Raw genomic sequence first — 22,357 nt, 5'->3', positions numbered from 1 at the left:
GGGAGAAAAGGGGGCAAATATTCAAGGAAGTTGATGGAAGCAGCCTGAATTTATAAAATATTTCATCTTCCCAGGTGGTGCTAGTGGTAAAGAATCTGCCTGTCAATGTAGGAGATGTGGGTTCAATCCCTAGATCAGGAAGATCCCCTGGAGTAGGAAATGGCAACCCATTCCAGTACTCTTGCCTGGAAAATTCCATGGACAGAGGAGCCTGGCGGGCCACAGTCCGTGGGATTGCAAACAGTCAGACATGACTGAGCACACACACAATCCTAATCGTCTTTAGAAAACATAAGCCTCATTTAGGACACAGACTGGGTGCTGTAAGGAAGGATGTGTGCACAGCGATGATGCAAGAAATGTGTGTTTGATGCTCTTAGGACTAGGTATGAGGGTTTCTGCTGGGACTCCTGCATCACAATCACCTGGGATGCCTGTCAAAACATGGATTTCCAGGCCCCACCCTAAGTCTGAGGAACTGGAAATTCTGCATCTAGAGAGAGGAATACACATTTCACAAGCCCTCCTCATCCCCCAGGGCAGGTGGGCATTAAAATTGGAAAGCCACTGAGCTAGGATGTTGTTTAGTTAAGTCAGTTTGAAGTGTAAGAAGTGAGGTCCATGGTTCAGCCAGAAATCACGCTAGTCAACTGCCACAATCGCTGAGCCCAGCATCTGCCTGCCCTGCATGTGTTATCTGCCAAAGGAGTGAGACCCTGGGCATGGCCACTGAAGGCAGAGGCCTTGCAGAGACCCTGCTCCCTCCACAGGCCAGGCTCCTGGGAGGAGCTCCTATAGGACTCACCAGAGTACATCTCCCCGGGTAACAGGAGCTGCAGCTGTGACAGGGTGATCTGGGCAGAGACAGTGATCCTCCATCACTGGGGACTCCAGCTCCATGCCTCCTTCCTTTCCAACTTTAACCCTCTGCTACCCAGTGGCGAGACCCAGAGCCAAGCTCTGACAGTGATCAGTTTCTCAGACCGTGGAGAAGCACAGGAGTAGAACTTTCAGAGCCTGCACAAGCCACATACAAGTGTTCAAATGAAGGCAGTGACAGGAGGGTAAAAGCTTCCCTGGACATGCAAATGAAAAGCACCATTTTCTGCCCCTCAGCCAGCAGTTCTGGCCATCAGCAATGGGCAAGTCAAATCTCTAGACTGTCATGGATGTCCAGGGTTTGAACAGTTTAATTGAAGGAGAAAGGTGTTTGGTTTTGTTGTTTTCCTCCAAAATCACAATATGAAAACACTCAGAAAGTGTTTCCCGAGCTGAAAAGGATGTTTAGGACAATTTCTCTCCTGAAATGTTTCTTTAGCACCTGTTACATTCAGACATGGTTCAGGTTGCTACAAGAGACATCACCAAACAAAGCAGACAAAACCCCCATCCTCCTAGAGCTTAGCTTCCAGTGAGAGGAGGCAGGCAGTTAAAAAAAAAAAAAAAAAATGTAATCACACCCCCATCCCAATTCCATAGATGAAGATTCTGGCTTACAGGGAAGGGGAAGGGACTCAGAAGAGATATTTAGCATAAGCTTCCCTGGTGGCTGAGACAGTAAAGAGTCTGCGTGCAGTGCAGGAGACCCAGGTTAGATCCCTGGGTCTGGAAGATCCCCTGGAGGAGGAAATGGGAACCTACTCCAGTATTCTTGCCTGGAGAATTCCATGGATGAAGGAGCCTGGTGGGCTACAGTTCATGGGATCGCCAAGAGTTGGACATGACTGACTAACACTTTCAATAACACAAAAACAGGGGTCAGCTGGGGGTTGTGTTGACCTGGGCAAGCCTGCATCAGCTAAAAGGGGACCACTCCCACTCAGCCCTGGACAGTCACTTCCAGCAGAGCTCTGCAGATGAAGCCAAAGTTCACCTGGATTCAGCTTATGGGCCAGCAGTTGGCCACCCCTGGAAGAATGATGGGGAGTATAAAACACCACTGTACCTTTAATGCATTTAGACACACTCAGAATATCATATTCATAGATTTTTTAAAAGGAATTCTCCTCTCTCTCAGCCCTCATTTTTGGTTCCAAGGATAAAAATCTGATTGCTGTGTTTTTCTTTCTTGTCACGTACCTTGGAAAATCCAGGCTGTGAATGGGACTACATTAAAACAAAGCCCTCACAGCTCTATATGCAGAAAGACTTGCCTATCTCTTCCTGAGATCTACATTTTCCTGGAGAGAACCCCTGTTTCTTTTTAATTCCCCTCCGGAAATACAGCACCCTGAGATCCAGAGACCCAATCGTTCACCTGGAAAGAAGTCCTGAGTTCTAAAAAGAGAACAATGAAAGCATCATTAATTGAATTGATGGAGAATGTGTGCTCAGAGTCCTGTGGGGAGCCCCATGGTTTGAGTATGACTTAAGGACCACCATCCACCTGTGGCAAATGAATGCTTCTACCCAAGTGTGTTCAAGCAAGATCATAGGTGAATGAAGCCCAAGGTTGCTAGCAGAAAATAGCGCGTTCCTCTAGCACAGAAACAAGAGATCTACGTGATGACAGTCACCATGTGAATCTGGTGGCTTAGGAAAGAGGACCTTAAAATGAGGAGACACAGTAGCTGCTGGGAGCAGAATGGAGCCCTTTCCAAGGGGGTAATCAGGAGCAGCTGTGTCACAGGAGGTGTGCCCACAGGATTGGAGGAGGTGATAAAAGATCTTAGAAAAAAGCTCAGTCTACTAGCCCACTGGGTGAGTCACTTCCCACCCCTCTCACTTTCCCCTCTTCAAAATGGGAGAAGGATGGTACCTGGCATGTCTCCAGCCCCCATCTAAGACTGGTGTCCCTTTGATTCCCAGGTCCAGACAAGGCTCTAGCCAGGCCAGGTTGTGCATCAATCTGTTCCCTCAGCTCCAAGCTGCCTTTATAGTTTTGCCATTCCCTCTATTTGGAGCAGCTTCTATCATCCTTCTTGCTCAATGACCCTCTCTTTAGCAAATACTGACGTCCCATTGGTCCCCTCCTAACCCCAGTTCTCCCGGGAAGCTATGCATTGCAGGAACAGAACTTGATCTCTGGAACTGGCCCGCTTCCAGCTGAATCCTAGCTCTGCCACTTACTGGCCATGTCAGCGTAGGAAAATAACTTCTCTGTGCCTCAGTTCCTTCTTCTGGAAGGTGGAGATAGTAAGAACACTGACTTCAAGGGTATTCTCTGAGTATTAAATGACATCATGTGTGGAAAGCTCTTCCTTTGCACAGAGGTGATGAACACAGTAAATGCTATTGACATAGTTGCTGCTATTGCCAAATTGTCATCTGAACCTCTCTGGGGGCATCGTCTATCTTCAATCCTGAGCTACTGTTGCCCAATTCTGTTCCTTATCAAAACACAAACCGGAAAACCTATCCTTGCCACTCATCCAGAACCTGACACAGGGGTTAGGCATTCTTAATACTCAACACGTGCTTGTTGAATGGATATAGGCACTTTCACAAGTAGCCTTCTAAGGACCATGTCACATTTTTCACTTAATGGAGAGAAAGCAACTCAAGAGAGAATTTCTGGTGGTCACTAACCTGTGTAATATGGGGAAAGTCAGTCCTGGGATCTCAATAGATGTGAGGAAAAGCAGGAAGAATGGGAGAAAAGGAAATGAAATAGACCAATCCAGAAAACAAAGTTCCCTGTCTACTATGTATCAGGCACTCTCTTAAGTGTCATGTGATGTTGCCTCTAATTATCATGACAACCACTGTTCAGGGATATCAACCCCATTTTATAGATGAGAAAACTGAGGCAGACAACAATTAACTCCCTTATTCATGGTTTTCTAGCAGAGCTGGGATTATAACCTGTGTCTTTTGGATTCAAAGACTCGCGATTTATTTTTGAGATACCATTGTCTTCCAAGATCAGAAATCTTTTGATGGTCCCTCAGGGCTCCCTATGGATTGTCAGATTTCATGGAAATAAAAAACATCCTTTTTCTTCTGTGGGGTTCTCTAGCTTTAAAAATATATATACAGACTTTTCTGGCTTTGAGTTTTTCCATTAATATTCCTTACAGTATCTTTTTCCTTAAAAGTCACCTCCTGGGGAAGAAGAGGTGGCCCCCTGGGAGTGCACTCCGCCCCACCCAGAGCGTGTGCAGCCCGGCCAGCTGGTGAGGGAGATGGTGGAACAGACAAAAGCAAAGATGAAACTCGTGCCACTTTGGAGGAGCCAGTCTCTTGGTTTCAGCTGGGAGGTGACTGTGGGCATAGGGTGGATGCCAGAGTCAGAGCCAAACGCTGGAGAGGGCATGTTTTTCCCTGTAGTATTTTAGACTTGCATGGAGGAAGGACAAGGCAAAAAGGATTACAAATGGCCTTAAAATTATGGTCCATCTGGAGTCGACACATTATCCTCTAGAAACGGTTGTGCACATGTGGCAAGAGGTATGTATAAGAATTTTCATTGCTCGAGTGGGTTCCAGTGTCCTGTCGACGGCTGCTCAGCGGCTAGTTGCAATTTTGGTGCTCTCACAGAAGGTGAGCACACATCCTTCTGATCCACCATCTTGAATCAATCTCCTCTCACTGTTGTTTTAAAAAGCTGGAACTCGCCTGCTGCCCATCAGCTGAAGACAGTGATGGTTCATCATCCAGGGGCAGACAATGCAGCTATTAGGGTGGATGAACAAGGATGCCTGTGCTACTCTGAAAAGATCTTCAGGACTGCATAGCAGGGGAATAATGGGTTTTGGTCCCACTGATCCAAAATTGTAGGCTCTTTTCACTGCATCCTGCTGCCTCTTTGGAACACGGGGAACTAGGGGAATGTGTCTCTGAGGACTAAACTCTGTGGTATGTAGAGCTCATGCTAGGTTTTCTTCTGAGAAATGAAACATTAGTGTGGGTTGTAGTACAAAGAGCCTCTGGGAAGCGCTGGACTGTGCCTTGAAAATGAGCTAAGATTTTCCACAAAAGCAGAGAGAAATGAAGACGGAAGTCTCTGGTGGGGGAATCACTATGAGCAGAGGCACTGAAGCGGGCATGTGTTGAGCCGGGGGACCTGTCAATCACGCTCATCGCTAGGGACTCATTAGCCAAGGGTTCAGAGCTCACAAGATTTAATGACGCATTCAATACCATGACTTTGGGGGCCTGATAAGCTATTGTATAGCCAATAGAGTGTCACCCAAGAAACAGAAAGTCTAAAGTGGGCAGTGCTGGGCCAGTTCTTCGGTTGCTGCAGGAAGTAACTCCCTACTCCCCATGGAGCACCTTTACTGATTGGTGTTAAGTCTTGGTCCACTGTGGACGAAACCATGTCAGCGAGGGTCTAATTTCTGAATCAGAGGATCTTGGCTCTTAAGAAATCCCTGCCACTGCTGCTGCCAGGTAATTCATCTCCCGAGCAGCAGACAGAAGGGGCTGTCAGGCAGAAAGATGCCTTCCCTTCTGTGCAAGTCTGACTGGGTACTCAGCTGGTATCCATCTCCCCTCTTTCATGCCCTGTTCTCTGTGGCAGTACCCATTCTGAGAATGGGGAGAGAGAATGAAGAGGGAGTTTATCTTGCTTTGTTTCTGGTTACTGTAGGTATGTTTTCCTACAGATTCAAGTGAGGATTCATCAATCAAATGTTTTCGTTGAGGACCATTAGGATATAAACTTTGCCTTAGGCACAGTGGTAGGCATTATGGCCAGTGTGAAAAAGAAAGAAACCAGAGTACAGACTTCGGACTTTGCAAAAATCAAGATAAACAAGGAAAAAAGATAGATAGTAAAGCAAAATGTTCATCTGAATAATTCCCAAGTGCAGGATTTATAGTCAACAGATAGAAAAGAAAATCACTGAGACCCAAAATAGTCTGGGTTAGCTTTGAAGAAAAAGAGGGACTTGGACTGGTCCCAAGGGATGAAGGTGAACTTCTAGAAGGAGCTTCGGCTAAGACATGGTTTGTGGCAGGAGAGCCCAAGCAAAGCAGAGTAGGACTGTGTTTCAAGACCAAGTATCCTGTTAATTACTCAGACCTGGGTTTTGATCTTTGGTGTTGTTGTTTGGTAAGTCACATCCAACTCTTTTGTGACCCCATGGACTGTAGCCCCTCAGGCTTCTCTGTCCATGGGATTTACCAGGCAAGAATACTAGAGTGGGTTGCCATTTCCTTCTCCAGGGGATCTTCTCAACCCAGGGATGGAACACACATCTCCTGCTTTGCACACAGACACTTTATACTGAGCCATGATCTTAGTTCATCAGTTCTTAGCTAGTAAGGCTTGAGCCAGTAACTTAACTGCCAAGTCTGTTTCCTCTTTAAAAAAAGAGGCCATTAAATAAAGATGTGGTACATACATATAATGGAATATTACCCAACCATAAAAAGGAATGAAATAGTGCCACTTGCAGCAACATAAATGCAACTAGAGATTATCATACTAAGTGAAGTAAGTTAAAAAGAGAAAGAAAAATAGCATATGATGTCACTTACATGTGGAATCTAAAATATCATACAAATGAGTCTATCTATGAAACAGAATTACAGACATAGAGAACAGACTTGTGGTTGCCATGGGGAGCAGTTGGGAAAGGGATGGAGTGAGAAGTTGGGATTAGCAGATGTAAGCTTTGAACAGAGATGGATAAACAACAAGGTCCTACTGTATAGCACAGAGAACGATGTTCAGTATCCTGTGATAAACCTTAATGGGAAAGAATATAACAAAAATATTGTATATATATATGTGTGTGTATATATATACGTATATATATATATGTATATATATGCATATATGTATGTATAACTGAATCACTTTGCTGTACCACAGTAATTAACACATTGTAAGTAAACTATACTTCAATTAAAATTTTTTTAATTTTAAAAAGAGGCCACTAATACAAATATCATGGGATCTTATAAGAGTACATGAACAAAGAGAAGCTAAAGCATGTTGCCTAATACCTGGCATACACCAGGAGTTCAAACATTTTTAATTTTCTTTCCCTTCTTTTGTGTTACCACTTTCCTTTTTTCAGCTTTGTCCCTGGCCTCCCACTAATCATTTACTCTCTGCTAAGAGCTTCCAGCGCTCGCTGACATGCAGTTCTTTATGTGCTCCTGGCCCAGCACTGGCCAGAGGGAAGTCTGGAGGCTGTTCCCACGGAGAGAGGGAAGGCTGCCAGGTGCAGTTACGACTCGAGCACGCTGGCAGCATCACTCCATCCCAGGGCTACTCCATGGCTCAAGCCTCAGGAACTGCATCTGAGCTCCTGCCTGCTTCCCTGGCAAAACTCATCACCGGGGCAGTGACTCTTCCTGCTGGACCACACTGCCCACCAGTCCCCTCCTGATCTCCCGGGTACCTGGTTTTGTTCCTTAGCAGTCAGCATTATGATGGTTTCCTCTGTATCCCAGAGTGACAGACACTGGTTTTGCAGGACTTGCAACTATGTGAGGCTTTTTCAAGAGAGTAATTAAGAACCTCATGAGCTCTGGAGTGAGACCTATGCTTAACTCTGCTTCTTACACTAATTTGCTGTGTGATCCTGGGCAACTAGCTTTGCAACTCCGAGCCTCTGTTACTGTATAACAAGCCTGGATTTGTGGCACAAAACAGCAGCTTTTTTATTCTGCTCGTAGATTCCCTGGGTCAGGAAACTTGGATACAGGCACAGTGGGATGGCTTGTTCTTGCTTACAGATGCCTGAGACCTCGGATAGAGAAGCTACAAGGCTGTGGATCACTTGGCAGTGGGGGGTGGAATTACCTGCAGGCTCACTCACTCACATGGCTGGCAATGGAGGCTGCTGCTCTGACCACCTACCTACACATTCCCTCTGCAAGCTCTGCTGGGGTTCCTCACAGCATGATGGCCAGGTCCCAAGAGCAAGCAACCAAGAGGAAGCAGGCAAAAGCTGTAACACATCTCATGACCTACCCCGAGACTTCTGCCAGAGTCACCAGCCCAGCCAGATCAGAAAGGAAGGAACATATGTTCCTTTGTCCTACCTTTCAGTAGGACAAGGGTCAAAAGTCACATTGTAAGAAGAACATGTGGAATGGGAGAGGTTGCAGTGGTGGTATTTGGAAAAAGCAATCAGCTACACCTTATATATAAAGTAAAGATAATACTTTTGGAATAAGTATGAAGGTTAAAGAAAATAAGGAATTTAAAATGCTTAGTATGGTGCCTGACATGTAATAAGTGCTCAGTAAAAGACACAGTCATTCACATTCATATTCTCTCTCCTGCCCTTCCTCCTTCCCTCTCCCCTCATCCCTCACTCTCACCTCCCCCCAAGTAGAGGTACACACACACATATGTGACACTTCTGGATAGTGCTTATTAACGTGTTGTCTGTGCTTATTAATTGTTTGTGTCTATAAGAGATGCTAGTAATTATTTAAGTTAATGAATCTATAGATTAGATCCCTAATGAATCTACAGAATAGAGCCTCAAAAGTCAGGTTGTTTCTTATCTAATTACCTTATTTTTATACTTTGGAAAACCAATGTTAATAATCCTTACTTGGATGAAGCATTCTTGTTGAAAAGAACTCAAGTGACCCTTAGCAAACAATAAGCAATTTTTCAAAAGACTGAGATTAGATTTCAACACCTTTCGGGATTTATAAGGATTTGAATTTCATCATCACCCCTGGAGTTAAATGAAAAGGCACAGAAGGTGCACAAAAGCTTGATACGTTCTCATTTTGCAGATCTGAACACTGAATTGAGCCAGGTCACTTACTGTCTTTGACTTTTTTAAGACTATGCACATTTTTCCTCCTTCCCAAAGCCAAGGAGCCTCATATTTAGGCAGTATTTGCTCTGTGAATCAGCAAGCAGAACAATCAGAATTCACAAACTTGAGTTACTGTATTTCTGCATCTCTGCACTAAGAAGTAAGGAAGGACCAAGGGAACAGAACAGAAGGCGCGTGGTTTGTTTCTCCTCACCAAGGCTGTGCAGGGATCTTGGCTGGACAAGGATGGAACTTAGAAGACAACGATGCCAAGTGACTTTGGGCAAATGACTTACCTCCTTAGACCTCAGATTTCACAAACTCAGTGATCTGACATTCTATTGGGTTGGCCAAAAAGCTCATTCAGGTTTTTCTGTATGATATTAGGAAAACCCAAACGAACTTTTTGGCCAACCGAATACAATGGAACATGCTTACTGAGCCTCTGTGGTCCATTCTCTCCTAATTATGGTGGAGACTGCACAGAAATAAGAAATGCCAGGTCTTGGTTTACATGATGTTCACAGTCTAACTGAGGAGATAAGACTAACACACAAGCAGCAATGTGTTACTTACAGTGTGAACTTACAAAGCTCAGGTGTATCTTGAACACTAAGTGCCATCCACAGGTGACCCAAAGGGACAGATGCATGCTGGCAGAAGGTCAGTCTTCTTCCATCCATCTGGCTAGAGAGGAAGAAAGGGCACGCATGTTATTAAAACATAAGTCCATCTATCAGGTTTCCCCACAAAGCCAATGTTCTTACATTTCACCATATCTTCCACATCAAAACTCAAAGATAGAAAAGGAATTTTCCTACGTATATAGAGAAGATTCATAGTTAATTTTTTTTAACTTCAACTCCCTTTTAAGTCAATGAACTCTTCCCTCTTAAATTTAATATACCATGCTGAGCAAAGGAAGATGTTAATTAGAATCTGGCTTTCCCCATATCCTCCCCGTCTGACACACAACAGATTTAATTTTTCAATTTTGTTGAAGTATAACACACATATAAGTGCATCAGTCAAAAATATACGGCTTGGTGAAAATTTCATCAAGTGAAAACACCTGTGTAATCAGAATTCAGGAAATTAAATACTGCCAGGGAGACTGGTATTGACATATGTACACCATTATGAATAAAAGAGACATAAAATAGATAACTAACGAGAACACTTTTGAATTTCCGTTGCATATATACCCAGGAAAGGAATTCTTAGGCCACATTATTTACAGTTTCCTATCATAGATTCTGCCAAACTATTTTGTGAAAACAAATCTATGCTCCCATCAATAATGTATATGAGTTCCAGTTGCTCCACACCTCCCTTTTGTATTTGAGCAAGTGAGTGTATCATAATATACACTTTTACTCAGTTATACACGGACATTACCATTTTAATCTGCATCTACCTGCAATTTAGGTACCTTTTCCATGTTTATCAGCCACTTGTAGAGCCTCTTATAAGAATTACCTTTGTAAATTTCTTGCCAATTTTTCTGTTGTCTTTTTCTTGTTGTTCAGCAAGCATTATGTATATAACTTTGATACAGATCATTTTTCAGATGTCTATTATATCAGTATCTTCTATTCTGTGGCTTGTCTTTTCACTGTGTTGACAGTGTTGTATGAGGAACAGAAACACAGAATTTTAACGTCGTCCTCTTAGCAAGGTTTTTCCTTTAGAGCTAGGATTCCACGCATCTTGTATAAGAAGTGTTTGCCTAACTCAAAGTCCTGAACATATTCTTCTATTTCTTCTGAAATGTCACCTTTCACATTTGGTATATAGATATGTGCAAGGTCATTTTTTTTCCTTGCATGTGTATATCCTATTGAGCAAGCGTGATTTATTGAGAAGTCCATCCTATTCCCCACTGCACGCCCCTTTCTCAAATCACCAAATGCACATAGGTATGTTTCTGGACTCTTGATTCTCTTCTATTGATATACTAGTCTATTCTTGCCCCTACTTCACCCTATCTTAATTACTAGAGCTTTATAATGTGTTGATACCTAGTAATATGCAGATATCTGGAGAAGCTTGCTCAGGGTGCTGAAATAAAAGTTGGATGATTCCGCTGGGTGCTAGAATATGGTGTAGAAGAGAATCTGTTATGAGACCATATCTGTGGTCTTTTTCTAACTGTGAGATGGACTATTCTGTTGAAGTACCAGTGATTGCGGGTTTTCTCAAAGCTCTAGAACAAATCAATAGCCGAGACTCTGTCAGTGCTTAAAAACCTAAATGTGATGGTTAAAGCTCAGGACAATCATGAGTGGAAAAGGGATCCAAACATGGAGCAGGTAAAACTCTCCCAGAGAGAAGGATGAATCCTCTTTCATGTCAATTAATGCAAAAGAAGAAGGTGCATGAAGCAGAAGCTAGTGAGGAACAGATAGGAATTTGTTGTGCACTCAAAACATGGTTGCTTTTACTAACCCTTAGTCTCAGCTCTCAACATGAGGAGAAAAGAGGGCTGCATACACCATAAGAGATATGAAAACATAAAAAATGTGGATTTTTTTTCAGGTATTAAGTTTTGTGCCAGTTGAATCTAAGGGTATTACTAAGTAATGGATGTGTTGTGCAGTTAAACGAGGAGTATTGACCTAGCTATGAATCACCCATCTCTCCATACATGATAAAAATACAAATAACCCACAGAAAGAGCAAACTCATCCATAGCCTTGAGCCGCAGACCAAAAACCGTCCTGTGCAAAATTTGATTCCATTGCATCTTGTGAATTCTCCCCCCTGTTTATGTCAACCATGGTGAAATGCTGTGGCTTTGAAAAGGATAAACAACATTCGTTTTCTGCTGTGGCCAAACAAAACCCCCACACTTCATAAATCAAAACTATACTGGCAAAAATCGAACAACTCCATCATTTGCTGAAACCTCGAAAATTCTCAAATTGGTCTTAGTGCTTCTGTAAGCACTAAGGTTAACATTTCCTTCTTTCCTTCAACATTTCAAAGACACTGACCCATGTCATCTGACTTCTGAGGCTCCCCATGAGAAATCTGCTCTTGATCCTCCTGGCAAATCTTCTCTCAGCTTCATAAACATTAATAATGTGCTTTACCAGTGTCTCACACAATAGAACATTTTCCTATAGTTTCATCAAGTCAGTTAAGTCATCACACTGCGACCAGAGTTTGAGGAAAAAGAATTGAATATTTCAAGTGGAGACATTATGAGGTCTTTAGAATTATTACTAACTTTCAAACTAGAAATGAAAAAGTTGCTGAAGCCTCCTACAGATTTTAATTTCTAACAAAGTGAATACCAGTCTCTAATATATTTAAAGAAAAATCTCTTTGGGACCTTTTACCTAAGTGTAAATGGGCCTTGAAGCTGAAAAGGGAGAAAAACCACTGGGTTTATCCCAGCCACGATTGGTCCATTTCCTGCTCTGACCTCGCAGGGCATCGCTGCGAGGAAGCTCACCAACCCCCTTCATAAGCCCTCAGCTGGTGCAGGTCCGCAGAGCCCTGGAAGCTGATTTTGGTGACCTGACGGCTGGACCTATAGCTAGCGAGCGTTTTTCTGTGTTTTTGCCATTTCGTTGATTTTTTTTTCCTTTCTCTCTTTTTTCTTTCTCTTTTTCTCATTTTTTTAATTTGTGTCTTATCATTTTTCTTTCAGTTTTAGTTTCCCCTCCCCATTTTTTGTTTTTCCCCATTTCCCCCTTCTTTTTCTCATTTTATCTTATTATTTGTTTTTAGTTAGTGTTGCTAGTGTTAGCATAGAGACCATCATTGACATAGTTATAGCAGAGTTGGTATAGCTACTAGTTTGCTAGCGTAGATAGTATAGTTAGTGTCAGCAGTTAGTCTTCTCCATAGTTAGTGTGGTGGGTATAGTTAACAGGTTCCTAGCATAGTTAGTATCTGCACTGTTACCATAGTTGTTAGCATTAGAATAGTTGTATAGCACGGTTAGCATACGCAGTATTGTTTGAACAGTTAGCATTCTTAGTGAGGGCTTAGTGGTAGAGTTAGTATAGTTAGGTCATTAGTATAGCTTAGTGGTAGTTAGTATAGTTAGGGATGCAGGACTTCACAGCCATCTCGACGAACAAGATGGCTTGTATTGCAGATTATGACATCTTTCATACCATTGGCAAAGGCCAATCCGCCAAGGTCAAACTGGCCCAGCATCGTCTCACCAAGGCACTGGTAGCCATCAAGATCGTCGAAAAGACAGAGCAGACCAACCTCCGGCAACTCTTTCAGGAGGTCAGGGCCTTGAGAAGCATGAACAACCACAGGAACATTGTCCAGCTCGTGGAGATCATAGACACAGAAGAGACTCTCTTTTTGATCATGGAGCACCTCAGTGGGGGAGACTTAGCCACCTACCTGGAGGCCCAAGGCTACCTGACCGAGGGGGAGGCCCGAGGCATGTTCCGCCAGCTGGTCTCAGCCCTGCGGCACTGCCATCGGCGGGGCGTGTTGCACCGGGACGTGAAGCCGGGCAACATTCTCCTGGAGGCGAACAAGATCAAACTCGCAGACTTTGGCCTGAGCGACCAGTGGCACCCAGGAAGAAAACTGAACACTTTCTGTGGCACCCCTGCGTTCATGGCCCCAGAGCTCTTCCTGCGGCTGCCCTACACAGGCCCAGAGGTGGATGTGTGGAGCCTCGGCGTGGTGCTGTACACCCTGGTAACGGGATCCGTCCCCTTCACGGGACGAGATTTCCGGGAGCTGCGGGACTGCATCCGCACAGGGCACTACCGTGTGCCCGAAGGCCTATCAGGTGAAATAAAAGACTTGATACGCCGTATGTTAAGGCTCAACCTGGCCAACAGGGCGACTTTAGATGATGTTCGGCATCATCCTTGGCTGAACGTGGGCCTGGAATGGCCACTCCCGCCAGCCTATGGAGATTACCCTGGGGTGACAATGGGGATGACACTGGGCTGGTCGAGGGACCAGATCCAGGGCAGGCATACAAGCACTGGCAGAGACTGGAATGTACCCAAGGTGCGGGCCCGCACCATCTTTGTGAGGCCGGCTGTTTCCCTCGACCTCAGCAGCCAAGAACATACGCCTCCCGCCAGCCCTGAAGTGTCGACGCTTATTCCCGACTGGCTTTGGGAGACCATGGAGCAGGAGAACCAGGAGTCAAGGGAGAAGACCAGAGAGCCTGCCACTCCCTCACCCTGCCCGGAGGCGAGGACCGTCACCCCCAGCTCAGCCCCCTCCACTCGCAACACCCGTGATGAGCGCAGCGCCCCTGCCACCGATCGCGCCGGTGACCGCCACGACACGTGCGGGACCAGGCTCACCTGTGACGCCTGCGGCGGGCGTGACAGCAGCCACACCCGTGATACCAGCTTCACGCGGGACACCAGAGACGCCTGCGACACCAGCCTCACCTGTGATACCAGCCTCACCCATGATGCCCTAAGCACCCAGGACGCCACTGGGGCCTGCGACATAGAAGACACCCGTGGCGCCCGCGATGCCTACAGCGCCAGTGTCCCCAGGGACACCAGAGGCGCCCGTGACACCGGTGGTGCCCACGGCACCCAGGATCCTCATGCCACCGTCACCCGGGACACCAGGGGCACCTGTGACATCAGCGGTAAAACCCACTGCCCCCCAGATGTGCCTGATGCGGGAAGCTCCACCCTTGTTGGGCAGCCCCAGAATTTGTCTCCAGTCACTCCCCCTGGCCTCACCCAGAAGAAGAAGGGGGTGGCTGGGAGAATATGGAGAGGTGTCCTTAAACATCTTTGCTGTGGGCTGCCCAGCAAGAGGGGTAAAAAAGTGAGCCCAGAAACACCTAGGGGATGACCTGCCAAGCCCCCTGGGACCTGGGCATGTTCCCACCTGGATGATGGGACTCAAACCCAGCACCTCCACCCCTTCAGATGAGATCGGGCGTGTTCAGGGTGGTATGGCCGTAGACACCTCCACCCCTTCAGGAAGCCTCCTGTCCAAAACCCTGACCAGCACAGAGGATGCTCTGGAGGGACCTGGGCGACCAGAAGAGGCACCACCCTGGCCTGGCTGCCCCTCCTCCCCTGCTGGGTGAAACTTCAGAGACTGGACTGTCCCCTGGGGCATGTCCCCATCCCCCACACTTCTGTCTTCCATGTGGTGGGGGAGAGGATAGTTATTGCCAACTCCTTGGTTCAATCTTATTAAACTTCAATGCTCCAGAAAGATGTATCACACTCTCTTTTGCATTCTCTCTGGTTAGAGTAGTGTGTAGGCATGTAGTACTTGGCGTTAATGAGCTAAGAATTAGCACAATCATCCCCAAGAGCAACAGTTGCTGCACTGCAGGGTAGAAATGCAGAAAGAGTGTATTATTCCCCTGCACTGACATTATCTAATATTTTCAGAAGGGGCAGAGGAAACTTTCGGTCCCTGCAGCTAGGGCTAATAGGACCGGGACGTCTAGGATAGGATAATAAGTCCTGTGAACCAGCCAGTGTGCGGTGTGCTCAGGTCCCTGTGTGCGGTGTGCTCAGGTCCCTGTGTGGATGCCTTTCCTGAATATCCTGCAGGAGCTGGGCGCGCTCCTTCCCCCATGGGCAGGCACCCTGAGGTGTGGCGTTTTTTACATTTTCTGATGTGAATTATTTTTAAAGTCTATTGAACTGAATAAAATGACAGGTGCTGCTGCTGCTGCTGCTAAGTCACTTCAGTCGTGTCCGACTCTGTGCGACCCCATAGACAGCAGCCCACCAGGCTCCCCCGTCCCTGGGATTCTCTAGGCAAGAACACTGGAGTGGGTTGCCATTTCCTTCTTCAATGCATGAAAGTGAAATGTGAAAGTGAAGTCACTCAGTCGTGTCCAACTCTTAGCAACCCCCTGGGCTGCAGCCTACCAGGCTCCTCCGTCCATGGCATTTTCCAGGCAAGAGTACTGCAGTGGGTTGCCATTGCCTTCTCTGCATAAAATCTGAGGCCTGTGTTTTAACTGATTTTATGAATTATGCTTCCTAAATTGATGTAGAGTTAAATAGGATGTAATTAACTCTTCTTGACACACCCGAGTCACTGGGTGCATGCACAGGGGCCCTTGGTTTATCTGAGGACTGTGCTCCAGCCAGGCGACTCCCCAGGTCACATCTCACTCTGCCTGTGTTATGTTATATGCAACTGACATGTAACGTATATGCTCACAGACAGTAGAGAAGAGTGAACATTATCCATCCTGTGTGGCAGGTGAAAACGTTTGGAGACTCACTGTTTTAAGTATGCCTTCTAAATATATAACATAAAATACAGGACCTCAAATTAGTACTTTGAAATAATTTTAGTGAAGACTACAAGTCACAGAGGCCTGCGTTGAAATGCCAGCCTTCTTGATCCTACTTGGGCAAGTACTTGGACAAGTTACCTAAGCAGCTTGAGCCTTACTTTGCTAATTCTACTTAAGAATTAACTAGGAATTAACCTACACCTTGCACGGTCGTATAGAGAACGTGGCACAGAGGTGCTCACTATTACAGAGTAACAATTAGGAGCAGAGACCCAGTCCTCCATCTCTGTGTCCCTTCAGTTACCTAACCTTACTAGTTTCCTAGTCTATAATACTATCACCTTTTAGAATTAGAGTGTTGTAAAGATTAAATGTCTTACAACACTGCCCGGCAAGTAGCACACACTAGCTACGTGTTAGTTACTATTAACATCATTATCATCACCACCACTGAAATGTTAAGTAAACATTGCCACATTATCAGATTCATTACTTTTCTACTATATGAAAAAATGCTCCTTGAAAATTAACCTTATTTAGTGAACTGAATATAGGATGAACTCACACACTCAAAAGAGTTTTTATGCTGATTTTTAGAAACTTTAAATATACAAGAAATTATCTGAATTACCATTGGTCATGAATGTTGACAAGATACATACAACAAATATCCATTTTCAGTGAACATATCCCTTCACGGAACTAAAGCATATCACAAACTGATATGTCTATTGTAGTTTCTCCCCAAAGATTTCAAAGCAGTTTAAAATAATTATATATAGCAATTCTCAAAACTTACAAGTATACTTACCTGGCAGAGGAGACACCATTATCAAGAAGGTGGTTCTCCCAGGGCGAGGCTCACCCGTTGCACTCCGGTGTGTTGACCTCTGCGATTTCCTCAAATAGGGGAAACTCGACTGTGTAATTTATGGTAGTGGGGGACTGCGTGCGAGCTTTCCCCTGAAAAAAAAAAAAAAACTTACAGGTTACCAGAGAAAATTGCATCTGAGAGCAATCAACATCTTTCTCTAAAACTTTTGCCACATAATTACAAAGTGCTACAGTCTAACTGTTGCAAACCTGCCATTCATCCAATTAGTCGGAACACTGACTGCATGTCCACTGCACAGGCAGGCACTGGGCCAAACCCTGTTACAAAGTAACAGGAAAGGCGAGACCACAGCGACAGTGGGCGCCACCAACACTGTGATTAAATGTTCCTGAAATGTTGTTTTCCTTAAACAGTGAAAAGAGTAAATTGTATGTTCCAACACTGGAGTGCATTAATAGTTAAGAGTTAAGTAACTTCATAAAAGTGACAGTACAATATTTTCCCCAAGGAGACTAGGATTAAATGAAATAAGCATCCGTCTCTACTGCTCAATTACTAAGTAAAGGTAAATGACCACTTTAAATGAGTCAAATAACATCAAGAATGACACTATTTTTCACCCATCTGAAGGAGAAAGTTTTGAGAAAATCTTAAGTTAGCTGTTACATGTCACTTGTAATCTATCAGAAATAAAGTACATTCACTCAGTTTCACTCAGCATCTGAAAGTGAATTTTTGCTGGGGCAACTAGGGTCAATTTACTAATCATGCCTTCCTTTGATCAACCATTTTTTCTTAGGAGAGAAAAATCTAGCCTTAATGCAATCATCAAACAATCTAGAATTCATACTTTTTATCCTACATTTTACAAAACAAGATTTTTCTCAAGTAGCTACCTGTTAAAGTTTTAAAGAATTTAACATATATATTACCCAGCAAAATTGCTCTGCCCCCAAAAAAAAAAAAATGCAATCTTGACTCCAAGTTAAGTAATCTTAGTGCTTCAAGTGGTCATCCAAAACCTGAAAGTGGACAAACAGCCAACCACCTTTTTAGTACCTACCTCTCCAGAAGAAAGGGCTGTTAGACAAATGCTATTAATATTGACAGCAATTGTATCCAACTGACACGCAGGAAGGTGCACTTCAGGATTAAGTACCTTCCTTGGAGTTCATTATTATGAACTATGAATGTCACATTAGAAAAACTGCTGTCATTTCATTTTATGAATGCTGAATCAGGTAGCTTTAGTTAACGGCAACACTTTACAAACAGGCTATCAAATAAGCCCCAATTACCAAGTTGTTCCAGACACAGAGCTTTTGTTTCTATTATTAAGTGTAATTAAAGAATAAAAAGGATCAGTTTATTTTTCTTGATACATTAGTCTAAAACGATCTGCAATAAGTCTCTGAACACCCAAGTGACTGAAATTCCTTGAGCTATACAAAACACTCCTCTGGAATGCCAGTCTTCCAAATGGCAAGACTATAAGAACAAACAACTGATACACATTCTCCACATTACACATGAAGGAGTAAAAAGATTTCAAACTCAGTAAATTTACAGGAGGGAGGGGAGAAAAAGTGAAAACAAATGCCCCAAGTCTTTGTCTTCTCCAGAATGGCATTTTGTAGCACTGCAAGAATTCAGGCATTTCATCAGTATTCTGCACACTGGGGGACATTCAGTAACTGCTGGTGACAGATGAGTCGACAAGAAGCTTCACCAACAAACAGTATTAACAGGTAATGTTGCAAATCAGTCATGGAACAGCGGGAGAAGGAATGTGGAGGAGTTCAAAGAGTAACAATCTTTGGCCAAATTTTACATTCAGAGCAAATCAATCACACACTCCTCCAGGGAAAAAAAAAGGAGAGATTTGGTGTGACCCAGAATAACCATGAGGACCACACACACACACACACACAGAATAACCATGAGGAACACACACACACACACACACAGAATAACCATGAGGAACACACACACACACACACACACACACACACCAAGTGCCAAGTCCACTACAGTTTGACAGTCATCCATTTGGATAATTATAGTAGAAACGTGTGTTTTGGAGGGGAAAAAAAAAGGAGAGAGAGATTTGGTGTGACCCAGAATAACCATGAGGACCACACACACACACACACAGAATAACCATGAGGAACACACACACACACACACACACACACAGAGCAAGTGCCAAGTCCACTACAGTTTGACAGTCATGCATTTGGATAATTATAGTAGAAACGTGTGTTTTGGAGGGGAAAAAAAAAGGAGAGAGAGATTTGGTGTGACCCAGAATAACCATGAGGACCACACACACACACACACAGAATAACCATGAGGAACACACACACACACACACACACAGAGCAAGTGCCAAGTCCACTACAGTTTGACAGTCATGCATTTGGATAATTATAGTAGAAACGTGTGTTTTGGAGGGGAAAAAAAAAGGAGAGAGAGATTTGGTGTGACCCAGAATAACCATGAGGACCACACACACACACACACACAGAATAACCATGAGGAACACACACACACACACACACACACACAGAGCAAGTGCCAAGTCCACTACAGTTTGGCAGTCATGCATTTGGATAATTATAGTAGAAACGTGTGTTTTGCAAACACAGCTAAGGCCACACCCTAGGACCGAGAACCGGGACTTTAAATGCTAAGGATCTGCGGTCCACGCAACACCTGAATCGGGCGGTATCGTGGCACCAAGTTCAAGGCAGGTGATCAGGAGGGCCGCGTGTCCGGGCGAGGCCTGGTGGAGTCCGAGGGAGAAGGGGGTGTGGATCCGGGGCCCAGCACCGGAGGGAAGGCGGCCGCTGGGAGGGAAGGACGTGGGACCTCCGGGTCGGGGGACGACCACAGACGCGGGAGGGGAAAGCGCCCGGAGCCAAAGGCCACGGGAAAGGGCGGCGGGCACGCGCGGGGAGACGCGAGGGGAAGGAGGCAGGGGCGGAGAAAGGCACAGCCGAATGAATGAGCGCCAGGGCGGCCCGGGGCGCGGAGGAGGGCCCGGGGCGCCCGCGGAGATGCCGCCGCACGCCAGGGGAGGGCGCCGGGGTGGGCGCCGGCCCCACCGCGCCCGCCTCTCCGCCAAAATGGGGTCGCGGAGCAGACGAGCCAGGGCTGTGAGAGAAGCGAGGCAAACGGGGAAAAATAAACCAGTCACCCTCCCCGCGAGCCTCCAGGCGCGCTCTCAGCCCCGCTCCTCCGCCCTCCTCGAGCCGCGGCGGCGGCTCCTCAGCGGCGCTAGGGGGAGCCCCGGGCCCGGAGCGGGGCGGCGGCGGCGGCGGCCGGGCCGGGAACCCCTCCGCACCCGCCCCTGCGGCGGAGCCGCGAGAGCCAGGCGGCGGCGGCGGCGGCGGCGGCGGCGGCTCCTGCCAGCGGGGAGGGCAAATGACCCGGATGTACAGGGTAACGGCGAGCAGGGGGAAGGGGCAACGCCAGGAAGTGAGCGCCGCGGGCCTGTCCTGCCGTTCGCACGCGCCGCGCGCCCGTCCCGCAAGATAAACCGTCTTCCTTCCCCGCCCCCTTTGCTCCCGCCCCTCCCCTAGGGGGCGGGGCGAGGCCGGAGACAGGCGGTCTGGAAGGCTCCGCGAGGAGAGGGAGGGGGCGCGCTTCTCCGCTACCCCGCCCTCCTTAAAGGGGCAGCATCTTAAAGGCTGAGACGGCTTCTGGGTGGACCCGCGTCTTGCAGCCTTCTCATTTTACAGATGGAAAACTGAGGCTTGTCCAAGATCACACAAAACTGAAAGGTAAAGCTAAGATTTTAACTCAGGTCTACCTGAAATAGGTTTTTGGATATATAAATATGTGCATATCCTCAAACACATATTTCTTTGTATAACATGTGAAATTTTACTTAATATTATTGCTGTCCATTACAGCATGCATCTAGCCCTCAAAAATGATTTTTGCATTTATCTTAAGCTTTATATCCATTCTAGAAATTATGTAGACACAGTTTAACCTATCTCATTGTTCGCTTCCCTTCTTTAGATCTATAGTCACCCATTCTTTAGTTTCTTTTTTTCATCACTTTGTTGAGGTATGATTGCCATACAAAAAGCATATTTCAAGTAAATAGAGCTTGATGAGTTTGGAGGTAAGTATATATGATATCCATGAACCATCACCACAATCTATGTCATAAACATACTCATCACCTCATTACCTCCAAAGGTTTCCTCCTGATCTCTTTTTTTTTCTCCAGCTTTATTGGGGTATCATTGACAAAACTAAGTTATTTAAAGGATACAATGTGATGATTTGATATATGTATACATTGTGAAAGAATTCTTCCCATCAAATTAGTTAACATGTTTATCATTTCATAATTTTACCTTTTTGTGTGTGTGAGAATGAGCACATTCTCCTCTCTTAGTGAATTTTGATTATAGAATATTGTTATCAAATATAGTAAAGTTAGCACGTCAGACCTTGTTTATTTTATAACTAAAAGTCTGCAGCCTCATCAACCTCTGCCTGTTAGTCCTACTCCCCAACTCAAGTGGATTCCCAGGTGGCCCAGTGGTAAAGAATCCGCCTGCCAGTGCAGGAGATGTGGGTCTGATCCCTGGGCTGGGAAGATTCCTTGAAGGAGCAAGATAAAACCCCAGATAAACGACTAAATGAAAGGAAGAGAGGCAACCTTCCAGAAAAAGAATTCAGCATAATGATAGTGAAGTCGATTCAGGATCTCAGAAAAAGAATGGAAGCAAAGATTGAGAAGATGTGTGAAATGTTGACAGAATTGTGGACATCACTGCCACAGAACACACTATAGGAAAAAGAATGAAAAGAAATGAAGGCAGCCTAAGAGACTTCTGGGACAACATTAAACACACTGACATTTGCATTATAGGTGCCCCAGAGGGAGAAGAGGGAGAGAAAGGACCTGAGAAAGTATTTGAAGAGATAATAGCTGAAAACTTCTCTAACGTGAGAAAGGAAATAGTCAACCAAGTCCAGGAATCACAGAGTCCCAGGCAGGATAGAGTCCCGGGCAGGATAAACCCAAGGAGGAACACATTGAGACACATAATCAAACTGACAAAAATTAAAGACAGAGATAAAATACTAAAAGCAACAAAGGAAAAACAACAAATAATATTCAAGGGAATGCCCATCAGGCTATCAGCTGTTTTCTCAAACGAAATTCTACAAGCCAGAAGGGAATGACATGATATATTTAAAATGATGAAAGGGAAGAAGCTACAAGCAAGAAAACTCTACCCAGCAAGACTCTCCTTCAGATTTGATGGAGAAATCAATAGCTTTCCAGACAAGTAAAAGTTAAGAGAATTCACCACCAAACCAGTTTTACAACAAATGCTAACGGAACTTCTCTAGGCAGGAACAAGAGAAGGAAAATATTTACCTATAGAAAATAAGCCCAAAACAAGTTACAAAAATGGTAATAGGATCATACATATCAATAATTGCATTAAATGTAAATAGATTAAATGCACCAACCAAAAGACATAGACTGGCTGAGCAGATGAAAACATGTGCATGTATGCAATTCCATCGCTCTGCTTGACTCTCCAAATTGCATGCAATTATTTTATATTG

General features: G+C 45.0%; 1 long non-coding RNA gene and 1 other non-coding gene across 9 annotated transcripts in view; one reads left to right on the top strand and one right to left on the bottom strand.

Annotated features, from left to right (window-relative positions):
* LOC133048293 (uncharacterized) overlaps window positions 1–20,227 on the bottom strand; it is a 64,063-nt gene extending 43,836 nt beyond the window's left edge. Inside the window, exons 1-4 of one of the 8 annotated variants that reach the window (XR_009690990.1) lie at window positions 20,100–20,181; window positions 19,469–19,538; window positions 16,730–16,881; window positions 9,258–9,368 (exon numbers count right to left, since the gene is read on the bottom strand). This is a non-coding gene — a long non-coding RNA (uncharacterized LOC133048293). The other 7 variants (XR_009690984.1, XR_009690986.1, XR_009690985.1 and 4 more) reach the window with 7 other exon arrangements.
* Window positions 16,722–16,884, top strand: LOC133048333 (U1 spliceosomal RNA). Its single transcript, XR_009690999.1, has one exon. It is a non-coding gene; the product is annotated as a U1 spliceosomal RNA (small nuclear RNA).
* Window positions 20,228–22,357: the final 2,130 nt, after the last annotated feature.

The sequence above is a fragment of the Dama dama genome, chromosome 28, assembly GCF_033118175.1.
Source record: "Dama dama isolate Ldn47 chromosome 28, ASM3311817v1, whole genome shotgun sequence".
In the NCBI taxonomy this organism is placed as follows: domain Eukaryota; kingdom Metazoa; phylum Chordata; class Mammalia; order Artiodactyla; family Cervidae; genus Dama; species Dama dama.
Note: the sequence above shows the minus strand (reverse complement) of the source record. Positions and strands in the feature narration are given on the sequence as shown.